At 39.1% G+C, this 16,832-nt stretch overlaps 1 protein-coding gene across 2 annotated transcripts in view; it reads left to right on the forward strand.

The window, feature by feature from the left end:
* The first annotated feature begins 1,626 nt into the window (after positions 1–1,626).
* Positions 1,627–16,832, forward strand: part of FUT9 (fucosyltransferase 9) — a 192,376-nt gene continuing 177,170 nt past the window's right edge. The window contains exons 1-3 of one of the 2 annotated variants that reach the window (XM_034670843.1): positions 1,627–1,701; positions 1,997–2,244; positions 4,486–4,556. The gene's annotated coding sequence lies outside the window, so the exon portion shown is untranslated. Of the gene's footprint in view, positions 1,702–1,984; positions 2,245–4,485; positions 4,557–16,832 lie in introns of those variants that run through there. The other variant, XM_034670844.1, reaches the window with a different exon arrangement.

Genomic DNA, 16,832 nt, shown 5'->3' on the forward strand with positions numbered 1-16,832 from the left:
GTAATCACTCCCTGCCCAAGTAGCCACTAGGATTTGAAAAATTTTCTGCTCCTGTCTGTAATATAGACACTACTGAGAACTCTTAGTCAAATGAGGTGTAGGTCCTCACCCACCATTTTCTTCCTATGGTCTTCTTTGCAAGAATAGCATATGGTGAATTTGCATGGTGCAACACTGAGCATCTGGAGACAGTAACACATGCCTTTTAAAGCTGAGGTGTATTAAAGGAGCTTGATATCTGCTGTTCCCTTAATGAGGAGGTGCTTCTCTCATTCAGATTATTAAGTAGATGTGAAACCAAATATTTTCATTAGCAGATGTGCTCCACAAGAAAGATTCTAGAAAGTTAACAATATCCAGACCATCTAGTAATATGTTATTACCATTTTTTTCTCACGTGAATATACATGGGAAGAGCTAGAGGTTTTTCATCAATTGGGTGTATGCCTTATTGCATTAAAAATGTTTCTACATACTGCATATACAGCTGAGACTATTTTAATATGGGTACTTTGTTACATAAGACACATTTAGGTAAAATAAAGTGCCTAATTTACTTATACTAAAGCGTAAGATCATTAGGTTTTTAAAAAAGGATTCAAGTAACTGAAAGACTACTAAAATTAGGCACACACACACACACACACACACTATCAAACACTGTCTCCAGGGTGCTTACAGGGAGTGATTCGATCACTTCAAATGTTATGTTATTTGAGGAGAGTTGTACTATACTTTTTTCCTAGTCCTATCTTTTACACCCATAATTTACTTTGCTTCCTGCTTATACTCAACTACCATGTGAAGATTATGAAACAAAATTATGGTTCATGGAAATCAGTCAACAATGTCCCGATTGTTTTATACTTACTAAATGTGTGGATTCTCACCCCTTGGATCTTGTGAATCTAGAAGGCACTAACTACAGTATCTATTTTCATGGGAGTCTTTGTAGTTTACCAATAAACAAGACTGACTCACATTCTAACAGAGCAAAGAAAATCTACAATAGGAAAGCCAGGCCAACACTTGGAAAATTTGGGTAAAAACGAAATGCTCTGCAATAAAAAGATTGAGAAATATTTCGATTAAACGTGCTAAATCTTGTCCTGGTTTTTTAGGACGTTAGGGAAAGGGAGGAAAACCAAGGCAGAAGGTAATGAACTGCCCCTGGGCCCTTTACACTTAAAACCTTCCTAGATCACTGAGAACATGATTCCAGACAACCAGGTCATAAGATTTTTTTTTTTTCTTTCTTTTTCCTTCCTTCCTTTCTTCTTTTTTAACCTCATTAGCTAGTCAACGCCGGCGGTAAGCACACGCCGCCACCCTTAACCAGGAAACAGCTCCAAGGAGCTGGCAATGGTTGCCTGCATTGAGCTCCCTGCCGGCGCCTTCTGGCCGGCCACCCTGTGCCTTCTGGCCGGCCACCCTGTGCCAAAGGGCGCCCAGGAAGCAAACCGCAGTAGGCGCACGACACAGATGTCATGGATGCACATGCAAGAGCATAATATGACCAGAAAGGGGAGAGAGGGAGAGCAACGGCCCCCAGATCCCGGCTGGAAAGCCGCGGCAATGGAGCCGCCGCGGTGTGTGCGCACACAGGTGCTTCAGGCCGGTGGCGCGGAGAGCTGTCGCGGCCGCCTCTGGGGCTCAGCACTCTCGCCAGCGCGCAGAAGCCCGGGATCCAGCCGAGCCTGGGTAACCCCCAGCCTGAGCTACGCCAGGAAGAGCCCAAGGAAAGGGCGCGAAGGGGGAAGGAGGGGAGGGGAGAGGGGGGCGGGGGAGTGACCCATCTCCTCATCTTGCATTCCTCCTCCCCGAGCTCTTCTGGTGGGAACCTTTGCTGAGCTCGTGCGCGCCTCCCTCCCCTCCTCCTCTCCACTCTGGGTGATCATCTCCCCTTCTCCCCTGCTCTCCCCCACCCTCCCCTCTTTCCGTCCCTCCTTTCCTGCCGCGTGCCTCCTCCCCTCCCCCTCGACTCCCTCCCCTCCAGCGGCAGCAGCAGTAGCCGCTTCAGCCCAGCCGGAGATGGGCAGAGAGCGCGCGCGGCGCAGCAGCTCCGGATCCACAGCCTTCCCCGCTCGCAGCTCCCTGCGCCCCCGCCGCCTCTGTCGCCTCGTCGGTGTCCCCAGGCTCCAGTCCCGCGCCTAGGACAGCGCAGCCACCGCAGCCCGGCCCTGCCTGCCGCCTGCGCTGCGCAGCCCTCGCGCGCGTCCGGATGGCGCTTTCCTCCCAGGACCGGTGAGTAGCTTGGAGAGCGCGGGGGTCGGGAACCCAGGCTGGGCGCTGAGTGAACATCCCTCGCTTTAGGAGGTACCACAAACCACCTGCTGTGATTCCTCAACCTCGAGGCAGGGGGTCTCGGGAGGGCCCTCCTCGGTGGTCCCCGAGGGCCTGTTTGATTTCAACTCTACCTGCTGGCAACCTGAACCCCTCTCCCTCCCTGCCAGGCACCGCTGCCGGCACCTCGCGGTCCCGCCTCACCTTCCAGCTCCAGCGCTCCCACACTAGCAGTGGCTAGTCGGGGATGGCCCTGACCCTCCCGTCACCCCAAACGGGGTTTTCTCTGCCCTCACAGTCCCCGCGTTTCTCTCTTCTGATTTCCCGCGTCTGTCAGCTGGCGTACGCCCCCCATCTGCCACCCTTCTCCCGGGCTCGCGCCTACAAAGCCTCTGCACAAAGTCAGCCCCTGACCCACCTTCCCTCCTTTTGCAAAGCCTGGTTCGAGAGCCCCACTGTCCCGCGGTATTCCTTCGCAGAGCCAGTGGTCCACCCGGTGAATTCTGACCTCATTCCCTCGACACGATGGTGCCTCTTTTCTGTCTGCTTTTCTGACAGTCACCTCAGGAAACTGGCACAGACACGCGGTGATCCTGGCTTGCATACAGTCACTTTGTGTGTTTCTCAGCACCTGCGTTGTTTAGGGTTTGATCAAGCATGAAAACAGACAAAAACAAAAACACAAACAAACAAACAAAAACACACACACCCAAACCTTTTGCGACTAAACTTTTTGTTATTGTTGTTTTAAAGAGCACACCTTTTTACGCCGCTCAGATTTATTCTATTCCGTTTTAGAGGCTTCTTAGCTGACACAGGGAACGCCCCTATTTTACCTGTTTTCTCCGGAACAGATCTTGGTTCCAGGTTGAGAAGCATGCACCTGACTGGGTGATGAAGCTTCTTCAGCAACAGCACTATCTAAAACTCAGCAACTCTTTAGGATAAGAAGCGTTTCCTTGAAGGAGAGGAGAGTGGCACCAAACTCACTCTTTGAAATCTTCTTTGAATTTGCAATAAGTCAAAGCCCTTATTTTTCTTTAGGTTTAATGGCTAAGAGAGGGATATAGTAGGATCAGAAAACGTGTACTAAAAATCTCCTGCACGGTCTGAGTGCTGGCGTCGTGTAGTTCCTTAGCATCCAGACCGTGTTTCTGTAGAAGTTTTCTTAGGGCAGCTGCCCTTTCTTCTGAACCATGTTTAATGTTTTAGTATTTCTAGCTGGCATGAGAGAAAACAGGGAGTTGTGTTCAATGAATGAATGAATATGAGCAAGGGAGATGATGGAATGAGTGAGCACGGGGAGAGATTATCTAAATACTAACATTTGTATTCCCGATTCCCTGTGTATTGAAATCTTAAAAAACAAAACTACTCACATGCAATTTATGATTTAGTTTTTTAAAGAAATGATGAAAATATATTAATTTCAGCATATTTTACTCTACAGAACCATTGGTCATAGGGCCTGTGCTCTAATTCATGCAGATGAGAGTATTCAGAAATAAATGTCAAAACTTTAAAAGGTGCCCCATTTGAGTATGTACTGTGTGAATATAAATTTCCTGTTGATGTTATTATTTTAACTAATTTTGAAGAAATAAAAATTAAATTGGCTTTCTTGGTCTCGCAGTTGATGGAGAGAGATGCATGTTTCCTCACGTTAAACTAGCAAGTCTCTGCCCACACAAGAAATAGAAAGGGAAAGTTGAACAATTACTTAGAGAATTTGTCTAGTGAGGATTGCCTTAAAATCTTGCCTTACGCAATGTCAAGAATTTTTTTTAAATTTTGTTTTAACTCAAACTGTATCTGAGCCTTTATTTCTCTTTTTTTGTGACATAGGTAAAAATTCAGTGAGCAACTCACTGACAAGGGATGGTTTTAAGTAAATGTGGAGAGCTGCATCTAAAGTCAGGAGATGCTATGAGTAATGATTTTATTGTTGGTTTTCTAAATTTGGAAATTTTAGTTGTTTAAACTTACTGCTTGACAAAGAATAATATTCAAAACCAGGTATTTAAACTTAGAATTATGGCAAATATGTACATGTGGTCGAATGAGGTGGATAGATAGTAGGTATGAGTTATGAGCTGAATCAAAATGTCATTTCTTTTTCTCTAAATCCTTCTACCCTTTGGATAACCGTGGATGCTTACTGTATGCAATATGTCCAACACCGATGAATCCGTATTGGAAAAGATACACCCCAATTGAACAAAAAGCAAAGCAAGGAGCAACGTTGACTTTCATCAGTTATTGCCCCTAATTGTGTAAGTGATAAGTGCAAGTGATATATGCTAAGATAATTCTGATTAATGTCAGATTCCAGACAATGTCAGAAATGTCTCAACATATGTTTTGTGAGGATGTACACTTACATACGTGCAATATTAAAATGGTCTCAGAATTGTCTATGAAAATGCAAATCATTAATCTGCCATAAATTGTGGCAGGAGCTCTGGTTAAGAACTCTTGAACCAGAACTCAAGATCTACCTAAATTTAATGTTATTGTCATTATGCAAAACAGCTAAATGTAACACTTGCAGAGACAAGGCATGCCAATATTTGAATGGCATATCATTGAATATCATTAAGTTATATCTTATAATGCTCACTATTATGTGCCACCTAGAGGATGGGATGGCTCTATATTAAATGTTTACAATGGTAAAGAGAAATTTAAAAATGTGGAAATGATATAGATTATTTCACCAATAGATAGTATTAGTTGAAACCTATTATGTGAAACCATTTTTTGGCTTGTGTGTGGTGGTGTTGGGGAATGGTGTGCTAAAGAAGAGAAAGCAGTCAAGAGGGGAGAGATAAATGATAAAAAGCAATGGATACTTCAATTCTTTACTCAAGTTCCGGTGATGAAATACAAATTTTATTATTTTGATATTTGGGATAACAGCTTTTTTCCAACTTGGATTTTAAGAAATGTTTCTTTAATTACAGCAATAAAAACCCATTTTTTAATGAAGTGGCTCATTTATCTTATTCAGTAAAACCTGGAAATTATAGTCAAGCTGTTTTATGTAAACTAATTGACCTAAATAAAATTCTTGACAAATTTAAAAACAAAACCTTGAAAGAAGGAAAACACAGATATTCACACACACCTAAAATTACAATATTAAATAAAGAGCCAGGTCATTTAGTGTTTAATGAAAGCAAGAAGATTCAGTTGAGGGATAACTACATAAAATACTTTCATAGCTTAATATATAGCTCATATATTTTCCTATTTACATTTCTTGGTTTATTATTCAGTTTTTATGGATTTTTGCATTTTTATTTACAATTCGCAAGGATCTGTATTTTATTAAATGTCTCAAATTTTATGAATTCAAAATAATTCTTGTATTTTATTTGTAAATATCAAATTATTATATCAATGTTTACAAATGGCTATGTTTTCTACCCTTATTCCATAGGGGAAGAGAATATTTAACAACAAATTCTCAAAGGACAAATAAGCAAAATAAATATTTCAAAACTAGCGTGATGATTTAACTGAAGTTTAATAGTGATTTCAAAGTGATACTCTCATAAGATCAATTAAACAATTGCAGAAAAGAATTATTTAGATTTAAATAGAAATATTTGGATTCTGTGATTTTACATGGGACCGTGTGAGATTCACTTTTATTCATTTAGCTACAAATAGAATGTTTGATATTCTTAATAGAAGGAATCACAGAATTTAGGTATCGATTAGAGGATGTAAAGAACATTCTATTCCCATTATTTTACCAAGGTTCTTAAATAGTTAATAGAAACAGAATTAGAATCCAGGTCTCTTGACTCCATGCTGTATGTCTTTCTATAAAATAAAAATCAGTTTTCCTTCTTATTTTAAGAAGGTAATAAGGGAAAAATCAGTTTGAGTATCAAAGAAAGCTGAAATTAAATGAAATGAAGGTCTGTGCTTCTACAGGAAATGCCCAGTCCTGTCACCATCATAGTTGAAAGTAATATTTTTCTGCTCAATCTTTTCCAGCTTCAGGTTAAAGCTTGGGAAATATTTTGAAAATTTAACTGTTACTGGTTTACCTAAACGTATTTTAATATTTTTGCTTAATTTTCATCATAAATTCTTCACCCATATAGGTTTCTTTCATGGTAATCATATGTCCTGGACACTTTCATTTTACCTTTTAATAGATATTCTTTGAAACATATTCCTAAAACCAAATTTTTGGCTTCTGTAAGTAAAACAGGGGAAATCAACTTGTAGTTTTATCTCTGTATATTCAGTCTTTTTGTTATCACAGAGCAAGTTTATCCATCCACACACAAACTTTTTGTTTTTGTTTTTGTTTTGTTTTGTCACTGTAGCCTGTGAATAGCTCAGGTGGTCAGGGAAGATAAATTTGATTCACAAAGTTGCAAGTCTGCAACTGAAAATCCTGGCACTTAGAGTGTTCTCTTCACTGATGGCCAGAGAGATCAGTGAATGTGAATGACTCAATCAATGCGGGACCATCATCACTACCCGTAAAAGATAAACTTTCAAGAGTATTCTTGGTGATGGTGGCTTATCAAGGCGATCTCACCTAGGAAGAGCAACATGGTAATATAGATTGATTTCTCAATCACATTATCTGGAAGAATACTGTGTTGTCTGAGTGTGCCTGGGTTGACTGAAGTTAGGGGAATCTGCGACTTCAGACTGCTGTGTATCTGGTTAAAAGGCTGAGGGAAAGCCTTGGCTTAGGAAATGGCCTTCTTTAAACCAAATAAGACATAGATTTAACTGAAAGAATAACTACATCTCTAAGGCTCCCATAGCCTAATTTCTTTGGAATGTAACTCAGCCTCCTCTTATTGAGGGACTACCAGGTGGCCAGAACCGAAGTGGTGACTACAGACACAGGATGAATGTGAGGCCAGTTCTGACATCCAGCAGCTTTTACAATATAACTGGAGAGACAGATAAGAACAAACAGAAGGGAACAATAGGACACCAGCTGGCCTTAATCTAGGGCAGCCACCATGTTACTGAACAAGGATGTCCAAAGAAAAAATTAAAAAAGAATACAACTTAGTCTTAATATGCCTTGCCAAAATTGATGGAGGTTTGCCATGGCTAAATCTTGGCCTAAAAATAATCTATGCCCTTAAAAAAGCATATGTTTCCATTGTTTCCCATATTAATTTTAACTCTGACAAAGATTTTTATTTGATAATGCAGGAGCCTATTATTAAGAACTAATAGAGGTAGCCCCATACAAATGAAGCCAATGGTTGATTCCATCTTCATAGGTCATAGGGTAATTTTTTAAAGGAAATGTAACTAAATATACACTTTTAACATAAATTTGAAATATCAAGATTGTCTTTTAAGAAATTAAATCTTCAAGTAATATTCCAAGGGAAATGTACAAAAGAGGGAAGAAATGATGGAGACAGTGAGCAGCATATGTAATATCAAACAATAAAAGTTTGTAAACTGCTTTAGCAAAATATATTTAAATTTAAAGAGGTTGTTTTAAATTTCTGTATCTTATTTACTCTAATAATGAACATTTAGTGAGCAGGTATGAGTGTATGATAAAAAGGGACATGGGGCTGTTAGTGATAATGATGGCTTTGTGCTTTGACTGTAGGAGACAACAAGCTATTTCAATAGCCAGTTCCTGCTGACTTTCAAGACCCATGAAGGGTCTGAGATTTTACTCTCTGAGCATGAATAATTGATCCTAGACCTTGTTTTGGAGGGACTACGTGAGGGCAGCCAATCTAACTTGTCCTATTTGTCCATGTCAATAGCGTGGTGGCATTTGTCTGCCCCACTGAGGGGCTAAGCAGTACTTACAGAAATGGGAGTGGAAAAAACAGCCAGAGGTGTTGACGGTATTTACATAGGAAATGCAGAAGCTGGGGCCATCTGCTGCTATTTCTAATACATTTCCTTGCTAAAATTAAGGGGAATAGGGAATATAGATCAAATCATGGTCAGAGCTGTCTGGCGGGGGGATGGTAGACTCAGCAGAGTTAAATTTAGGACCCTTGTAACAGTTTGGGAGAGCCATTTTTTCATGTAAAACTGAGATGCCGCAGGAACCAGGCAAGCTGAGAGCTTGAATATACCATTTCCATTTGATAAATGAGGTCTATAGAACCCTTTCTCAGAGTGTTAGTCACTGAGTCGGAGTTGACTCACCTCGAGATGATATGTTCCCTCCATGGTAGGGAGGTGACCAGTCCAAAACCTCAAGGAGACCTGAGAGATGAAGCTGTCTGCCTTTTCCAGAGGCTTCTGTCAGCAATACTGTTAGTCACAGACACCTGTATCTCACAGATTTACCAGGGATGTGGGACCCCAAATGCAGAGAGCATCCCGCAGCTTGCTTGACAACTTCCAACACAGAGTATGGGTTTGGGCTTCGGTCAAAGATGCCAGTTTTTGGATTAGCTGATAGGAAAGTCCAAGTAGAATCTCCAAGTGAGGTAGGTACTGTCTCTAACACCCACAGATTCCAGGAAGATTCTGAGAACTTTTCTTGTTGGCTGGAGTTGAATAGACAGAAGTTTTTCTTTGACTGCCAGAGGGACTGAATATTACGAATCTGCCCATACAGTCCCAAGAAACTGTATTCGACAAGCAGAGCCCTGAATTCTGTCAAGGTTTATCAGCCACTTTAGTATATGCGATAATATCACAGTCAAGACATCGCTAATGGAAGCTTCTTACTTTTTCATAAACAGGATCTCATTACAAAAGTAAAGCTTTGTACAGTGGAGGGTAGAGGTACTCATACTGCCCACCTAATGATGGCAAATGGCAGAGGAATTTAGCTTACCCCTGTTGGAACTTGAGGAGTTACTGCAAATGTATATTCTTTGTCATGACACATGAGTGTGAGTTGATCATTGTCCTCAGGGGCCAGTGGGATAGAAAAGAAGCCATTGGCACAGTCCAGTGTAATATAGCAAATGTTTAGTCTGTGCAGTGGATTCAGTTACTTGAGCAGTTGGTGATAATCAATTCTAAGCTTCCAATTCTGTCTTTTTCATTATCCGTATTGAGCTGTTGTGTTAAGATATTGCATCGCTTACTACCCATGTTGCCTTCAGGTCAGTAATCAGGGCTGTGATTTCCTTTTCTCCTCCTGGGATTTTATACTGGTTTTGTTGGACCATCTGGGAAGAGACAGAAAGAAGACTGGAAAATGATTTACATGTTCCATTAACACTTCTTTTCATATGGCCTTTCCCAATTGTGACAATCTTCTCAGGCACTATGGATGATGAAATATAAGCATATAACACATTAATTTCTACCATACAATCAAAGGTAGAAACAACAAAAATAGTACATTAAATTGGCCCCAAAGCCTATCCACAAGGTCATGTTAGCTTGCCTTTTCCATTGTGAACTCTGCCTTAATGCATTAGCTAAATCTGAGTGTTCTATAGATCCAGGTAGAAAGTGACTTGAGGATTCATACCCAACACATCTACATAAGTTTGATTCCCCCTTCCATTTGAAATTTTCTAGCATACTCAGGTGGATGTATATGTCCTTTGATCCCTGTTGGGAGTAGAGATACCTTGACCTCTAATTACGTTTCTCTTTAAATCATAGGTCAAAGAAGAGGGACAGAGAGGAATCAGGGAGCAGGAAAGGAGAGAGACTTCTTTCAATTTTAGTTTCAAGTGATGTGAAAACGGTTCATGGCATAACCAAATGAATTTGGAATATTTTTGGCCCTTCTAGTACTTTGTATGTGGAGGAGCAAGACCCTCATGGCTGACGCCATCTATTTCAGTCTTAGAAATCCTTGGACTCAGAAATCATAGCCACACTGATATTTGGCCAGTCAACCTCTGGTTGACTCAGTCTTGACTCATGTAGTGGTGACCTTCTTTAAAGACTCCATATTGATTTGGGGCATTAGCTGCCCCATTGTCTAGATAACACTTCATAGGTTTTTAATGGTTTTAACATCAGGGCTGAGGGAGTCTTCCTGCACAGTGGTGGTGACCTCAAGTATATATCTAGATTTGCTTGGTCTCTTTCTTTCTCTTTCTTTCTTTCCTTCTTTCTTGCTTGCTTGCTTGCTTTCTTGCTTTCTATTTTTTTTTTCCCCTTTGCATCTCTTTCTAATTCTCCAGTAGGTCAACTTCACCAGAATTCTAAACTCAATCCAGGGCAGTAAGTTCACATACTAGTCAAAGCCTTATCTGTGGTTTCCCAAAGGAGTTTTTCTATCTCTGCAAATTCTCCCCAAGAAAGCTAAAACTCCCTTATAGCAACCAGAACCCACTGTAAAAAAACAAACAAACAAACAAACAAAAAACAAAACAAAACTGTGAGCAGTTTTACTGTTATTTACTGTTACTTCCAAATGGATATATTTGGCATGATAGAATGGAGAGGTATTCCTCAATAAGCAATGTTCTCCATGCCTCCTTCTTTCTCATGTGAACCAGTCAAAGTTTTGGTTCTGTGTTCAGTTACAGAATTCTCCTTCTCATGTTCAATATGTGTGTGCATCCCTCTATTGTCTGAAATAGGAAGCAACCCTCTGCCCGCCCAGTACAAATCTTAGTATTAATTGTAACGTGTGCCATAGATCAGAGGCTGACCACTAGATTGGCAAGGGAGTCCTTCCACCTAGAGGAGAATTAACAACAGAACAGTATTTTGCCATCTGTATTTTACCTATTTCCTGTTACTTGGCTTACGCAACCTCCTTAATTCACAGGCAAAAGAGTGGGGACCATTATTGCCCAGTTGATTATATAATTTGCCACTGATTCCCATAGACCCCCTCAAATCCCATTAATGGACCTGTGAGGCCCTCATCCTTCCTTTTCAAGAAGGAAAGCCATGTCTCTGTCAACATCCCATCCTTATTACCCAAATTATCAAAAACCCTGAAGAGTTTGAGATGCTACTCTGATTTCATACTGACATGAAAACCCACCACAGATTCATGGATGCTAGCAGAAGACATTAGGGTCAGAGATGAAGGACAATTTATTATTCACAGCAATAGCAGTAGCAAGGGTTTCAGCATTTTTGCAGTGGTTCCCTAAGGCCTAGTTTCCACAAGGCAACACAGAGCAGACTAGGTAATACTTAAACACTAGAAGAAAGGGATCCTGAACTCAAGGAAAGCAGATCTTTTATAATGGATCAAAAGTATGCCTCCCTTTACTCTAGACGAGATGTTAGTTCTATCTTCCAAGGTTATTTGCTTTACAAACATCTTTTGAAAGTAGTTCAGAACAGAAGCAGCCAGTTTCATAAGTTGTGCAGGAATGTGAGAGACCCTTGGGGAACTGTCTCCTAACAATGATTGAAGATTTCATCAAATGCTTGTTTGTTGATTGTTGTTTGATAAGCTCTTTATGGTATGATATATGTTCATCTTTGCTACTTCCTAATGATGGAGTGCTTTAAACAGGTACAACCTGAGATTAATGAATCTCTCACTAAGACAGAAACTAAGAAATTAATTTTAAAGCAAATATATTGTATTTAAAGTGCAACATTAGACTCTTAATTAGTTGCTCCTGACTATATAGGCTATGGTCTATAGACTAGGTAGTTATAAAATGTAGGGCAGATTAAAGAACTGAGCATTTCTATGTCAAGAAATTGAAAATTTGAGCCCAAACTACAGGATATAAGAAATGTCTATTTTATGTAATTAAAGTAGACCGTAAATAAAAATCATTAAATAAAAATGGTGTATATGCATGTCTTCCCATAGCCTTAATGCTTCTCTAATACTTTACAGTTTGAGGGGTACTGAAATTTTTCCAAATAATCAGAGGAAAAAGGCTTATTGCTGTTTTATTTTGCTTAACTGTAGACTGTTTCTTCAAGATTGAGCATAGCTGTCATTTTCTCTAATATGCATCTGCTATACCCCAGGCTGGGACACATTCCTTTCTGTGTTGGTATAATGCCCAGGCTTATCTGTACCATATTATGACTTTATGACATCACATTGGCATGATATATTTATATGCATTTCCCCCACTGGATTACTCTGAAGCTGGTTGCTTATTAATCTTCAAAACCCTAGTATCTAGCTGCCCATTTTGATGCATGGTGGGTCAATATTTATGGAGGTGGGGGCGCCTGGGTGGCACAGTGGTTAAGCGTCTGCCTTCGGCTCAGGGCGTGATCCCGGCGTTATGGGATCGCCCCACATCAGGCTCCTCTGCTATGAGCCTGCTTCTTCCTCTTCCCACTCCCCCTGCTTGTGTTCCCTCTCTCGCTGGCTGTCTCTATGTCTGTCAAATAAATAAATAAAATCTTTAAAAAAAATATTTATGGAGGTGAACAAAAGGTAACCAAGTCCATTAACATTGAACTTACCATTGGATATTTTAGAGTTATCTCCCATAAGGCATAACTGAATGGAAGATGTGTGAAGTATTTGAGCTGGAATAATCTTTAAGAGTTCTTGATGGCCATTGGTTTGTCATAGCCATGTTAAACATCCAAATTCTGATGCTTCTTCTTAGTTTTGTGACATCCTGAAGCATTTAGAATTATTTTATATTTATTGAGAACCTTAAAATTTTGTAGTTTGTATGCTTTTAGAAATTGATGGGAGCATCACAAAATATAGTGCAAACCCCTGTTTAATTATCAAGGTTTGGGTGTCCTTGATTATATTATTCAGGACAGATTTCTCTTTTAACCCTCAGTTAGAAATTTCAAAGCCTTGACTTTTCCCCTTTATCAAAGGATTAGACTAAAGATGAACCTACCTCCTTTCACCTTTTGCCCGATGCACAGATGCTCTTTTTACGTTTCTTTGTCACAGAGTTTTTTTTCTCTGATGTTCAGATGTCTGCTGCTCATGCATGCCTGCCTTTGTGTTTTCTGTCACTGCCCCACCCCGATCACTATTGTTATAACCAGTGCTGCCAAACCTGAAGTCCTGTGCGCTTCTCCCCTGCCTTTTTTCTCCAGTTTTTCAATTTATTTTGCACCCTATTCCTTACTCCTGTTATAAAAACAAACAAAAACAAACAAACAAACAAACAAAAAACATAGACAAAAGCCTTTCTCTAAGGGACAGATGCCTTCTGTGCCATGAACTTGAGGAATCAAATGAAATGATGGGTTCTCTGGTTCTTGTTCTATGTTTGTTGGTTGTTCATGGGTTGACTGCAACTTCATTTCAATTCAGGGGCTGTGATTTTCTGGTTTTGTTCCAGAGCCATTTTGGAAATTTAAGAATTCTAAATTATTGAATTTTGATTAACCAAAATAACAGGTCTCAGGTGACTGTTTTGTCTCTACATTGCCTTGTTACATTAATGAATACTTTAGAACCGATGGAATATATGTGTTATTTAGGAAAATAAAAAAGGTTGGAAAGAATTTTAAAATAAAAGAAAAGATTTAATGGGAAATATGGAAGGTCAGGAAATGACTTTAGATTGTTTGAAGCATGACAGTGGTGAGCTTGAACAAACAAAGGAAAATATGAAGATACTGAATGATAGGAGAACCTGAAAACAATGTAGAGTGGAGAGGGACAAAGAAGCAAGTTACAGGCTGATAAAGACAAATATTTGCCTATGCTATAAATGGGGCTCTATGGAAACACTGCATTATAGAGGAAAAGCATATATCTATAATCAGACATAACTGGGTTTATATTCCCATCTGACTATTTCCTAGCTAGGAGACCAAAGTCAAATTTCTTAATATCTCTTACATTCTTTTTCCCATTATGTAAAAATTTTGGATAATTATTGTGACTGTAGAATAAGGTAATATATAGAAATCCCTAAAACACTGATTGGCACTATACATTCTCATTCAATAAATGTTATGTTTTCTCCATACCTAATAATTTGAAAAGACATAATCAGTTTGTAACAAATGGAACAAGTGTACTTTCCAATTAGATAATTAGCAAGTGACATTCATCCTTCCAGGCCACTAGGAGAATTTTGGAATTTTCAGAATAGTATATAGTAATGCAGGAAGCAGCATATAACGAGCACTGAAGAACTAATTAGAATCATACTTTTTATGACAATATTAAGTAGATACTTGGAAAATAAATTCTATACTTTAATTATTATTCAGTTGGGGGGTGTAAAACTTTTTCCCAAGAATTAAAACTCATAAAGAGAAGGATTCTTGTTCTACCTTGGCTGAACAAAGCTCAGAATATATATCCATTCTTTTTTTTTAAGATTTTATTTTTTTATTTGACAGAGAGAGAGAACAGAAGCAGGGGTAGTGGGAGAGAAAGAAGCAGGCTTTTAGTGGAGAAGCCTGATGTGGGGCTCAATCCCAGAATGCTGGGATCATGCCCTGAGCTAAAGGCAGACGCTTAACGACTGAGCCACCCAGGCGCCCCATATATCCCATTCTAACAAGAAGAAAAAACCGGGTGAACTACAAAATCATAACTTTTCTTGAACCCATCAGAAAGCTGAGTTTATGATGCAAACAAATATCCAGAATTGCTAACCCATAGGTAGATCCCTTCGTGGAGAAATAGGTCATGGGGATGGTGTCATATGCGCCAGAGAACGAAAGAACACCTGGTCACCATACAAGTGACTAAAAAGAAATCAGCTAAAATGTTAACAAATTGATAAAGGCTAAATGTGGACTAAAATGACAATATAGGACCTCTGTAACCCCTGACACAAGGGCACTTTGAACTCACTTACCAGTGCCTTCACATGGACGTCCCTCAGGTGCTTATAAGAAATATTAGAAGCAGGGTAGAAGAAAAGATGGAGCTTCCCTCGTTAAAGTAGGTACAGAGTAGAAGATTGGCCACCACTGTAGGTAAAGCAAAAACCCCACCCCCTCCAAAGCCTCAGCATCCATCCTAAGCAGTTCTAGAGGACTTCAAAGTCTTTGGTTCACTGAACATCAGCTCCTAACTAGGTAAGTTCAATGTCCCAAACTAATAGGCTTAGCACAGAACAGGCATGACCTGTGTCCAGGTATAAATAATTGTCATTGGTTTCAACTGTTTTACACCTGATTTTTGGCATTTAATAACAAATGACAAGCTATACAAAAATGCAAGGAAAAAATAACTCATTGTCTAAAGTCAAAGCAATGGAGAAAGCCAGATTTAAAGATCGTCCAGAGTTAGAATTATCAGACAGAGACTCTAATATAACTTTTGTTAATGCATGAAAGGGCCTCATGGAACAGGTGAACAGTATGCGTTTAACAGAAAATTTTAGCAGAAAAATTAGAATGAAAGGGAAGATTCAAATGAAGATGCTACAAATAAAAGATAATGTCACAGATCACAGATTCCTTCAATGTGCTTATTGACTCAGTTTATCTCACAGAAGAAAAAAAAAAGTCTGTAAACTTGAAGACAAGTCATTAGATATTAGCCAAACTGAAGAGAAAAACAAAAATCGAACAAACAAAACAGAGACAAAAAGATTAAAAGGAAAACAAAAACAAAAAAATCAGAATAGAACATCCGAGATTTCTGAGACAATACCAAATAGTTTACTATACATGTAATTCTAGAAAGAAAGAGAGAGAGAGAGAGAGAACAAAGCAAAAGAAATATTTGAAGACATAGAAGAAACTTTCTTTATAAAAACAGACAAGATTGTTCCTGAAAAATTTTTAAAATAATGAAAGTCATCAAATTACATATCCAAGAAGTCAAGAAAATTCCAAACAGGATAACTATACAAACAAACAAATACAAATATATTTAAAAAAGGTTCTTCATGTGGTACAATAAAATACCAGACCAAAACATGGACCCATATAAAAACATGAAGAGCTTCGGTAATGGTAAAAATAAAGTTAAATATCAAAGATTTTTAAAAGTTTTAATTGCTCTAAAAGAAAATTCACTGTCTAAAATACAATAAAGACAATATATTGGGGGCTTTGTAATCCATATAAAAGTAGAGTATATGTCAATGATACCTCAAAAATTATAGAATACAATAATGGTTATTTCACGTATTTTTAATTCCTTGCCATTTGAACATTTGTACATGTACATAATCAACCGAATTTATGCAAATACATTTTACATCATTCCAAAGTGTTGATACATGTTATTTCATTTGACCTTTATAATAGGTCAAACTATACCTCCATGCAGAGTTTGGGTGCCTGCCTTCTAAGAATAAAACCTAGTACAACAATATGGCCCTTTAAAAGATTATCTACCCCTACCAACTGTACATTACTTATTTAACAGATAGTGTATCCTTAGATGGTACTACAGAATATTTGTGCCCTAGTAACTTGACAGGAAGTATAACTTTGACCCCACTTCATCTAATATTGATTCAAAGCTTAGTTATGTGAATTAGGAGAATTGACTATTGCCCCAGGGTCCAAAATTTAGCTAATCCCAGTTGCTAAGCCCACAGTATAAATGAGTAAAGTGGGTCTGGGTAAGACAGAGGGTCATGGGGGAAAGTGGAGTAATGGAAGTGATTGATTGGCATCCTGGAGACAAAGGTGCTACTCAAAATATGTTTTGCAGACCCAGACTGTTTTGCAAAGTGTTTCTTAGAGGCCCATGAGAGATACAGAAA

Source organism: Ailuropoda melanoleuca, chromosome 10 (assembly GCF_002007445.2).
Source record: "Ailuropoda melanoleuca isolate Jingjing chromosome 10, ASM200744v2, whole genome shotgun sequence".
Taxonomy (NCBI): Eukaryota; Metazoa; Chordata; class Mammalia; order Carnivora; family Ursidae; genus Ailuropoda; species Ailuropoda melanoleuca.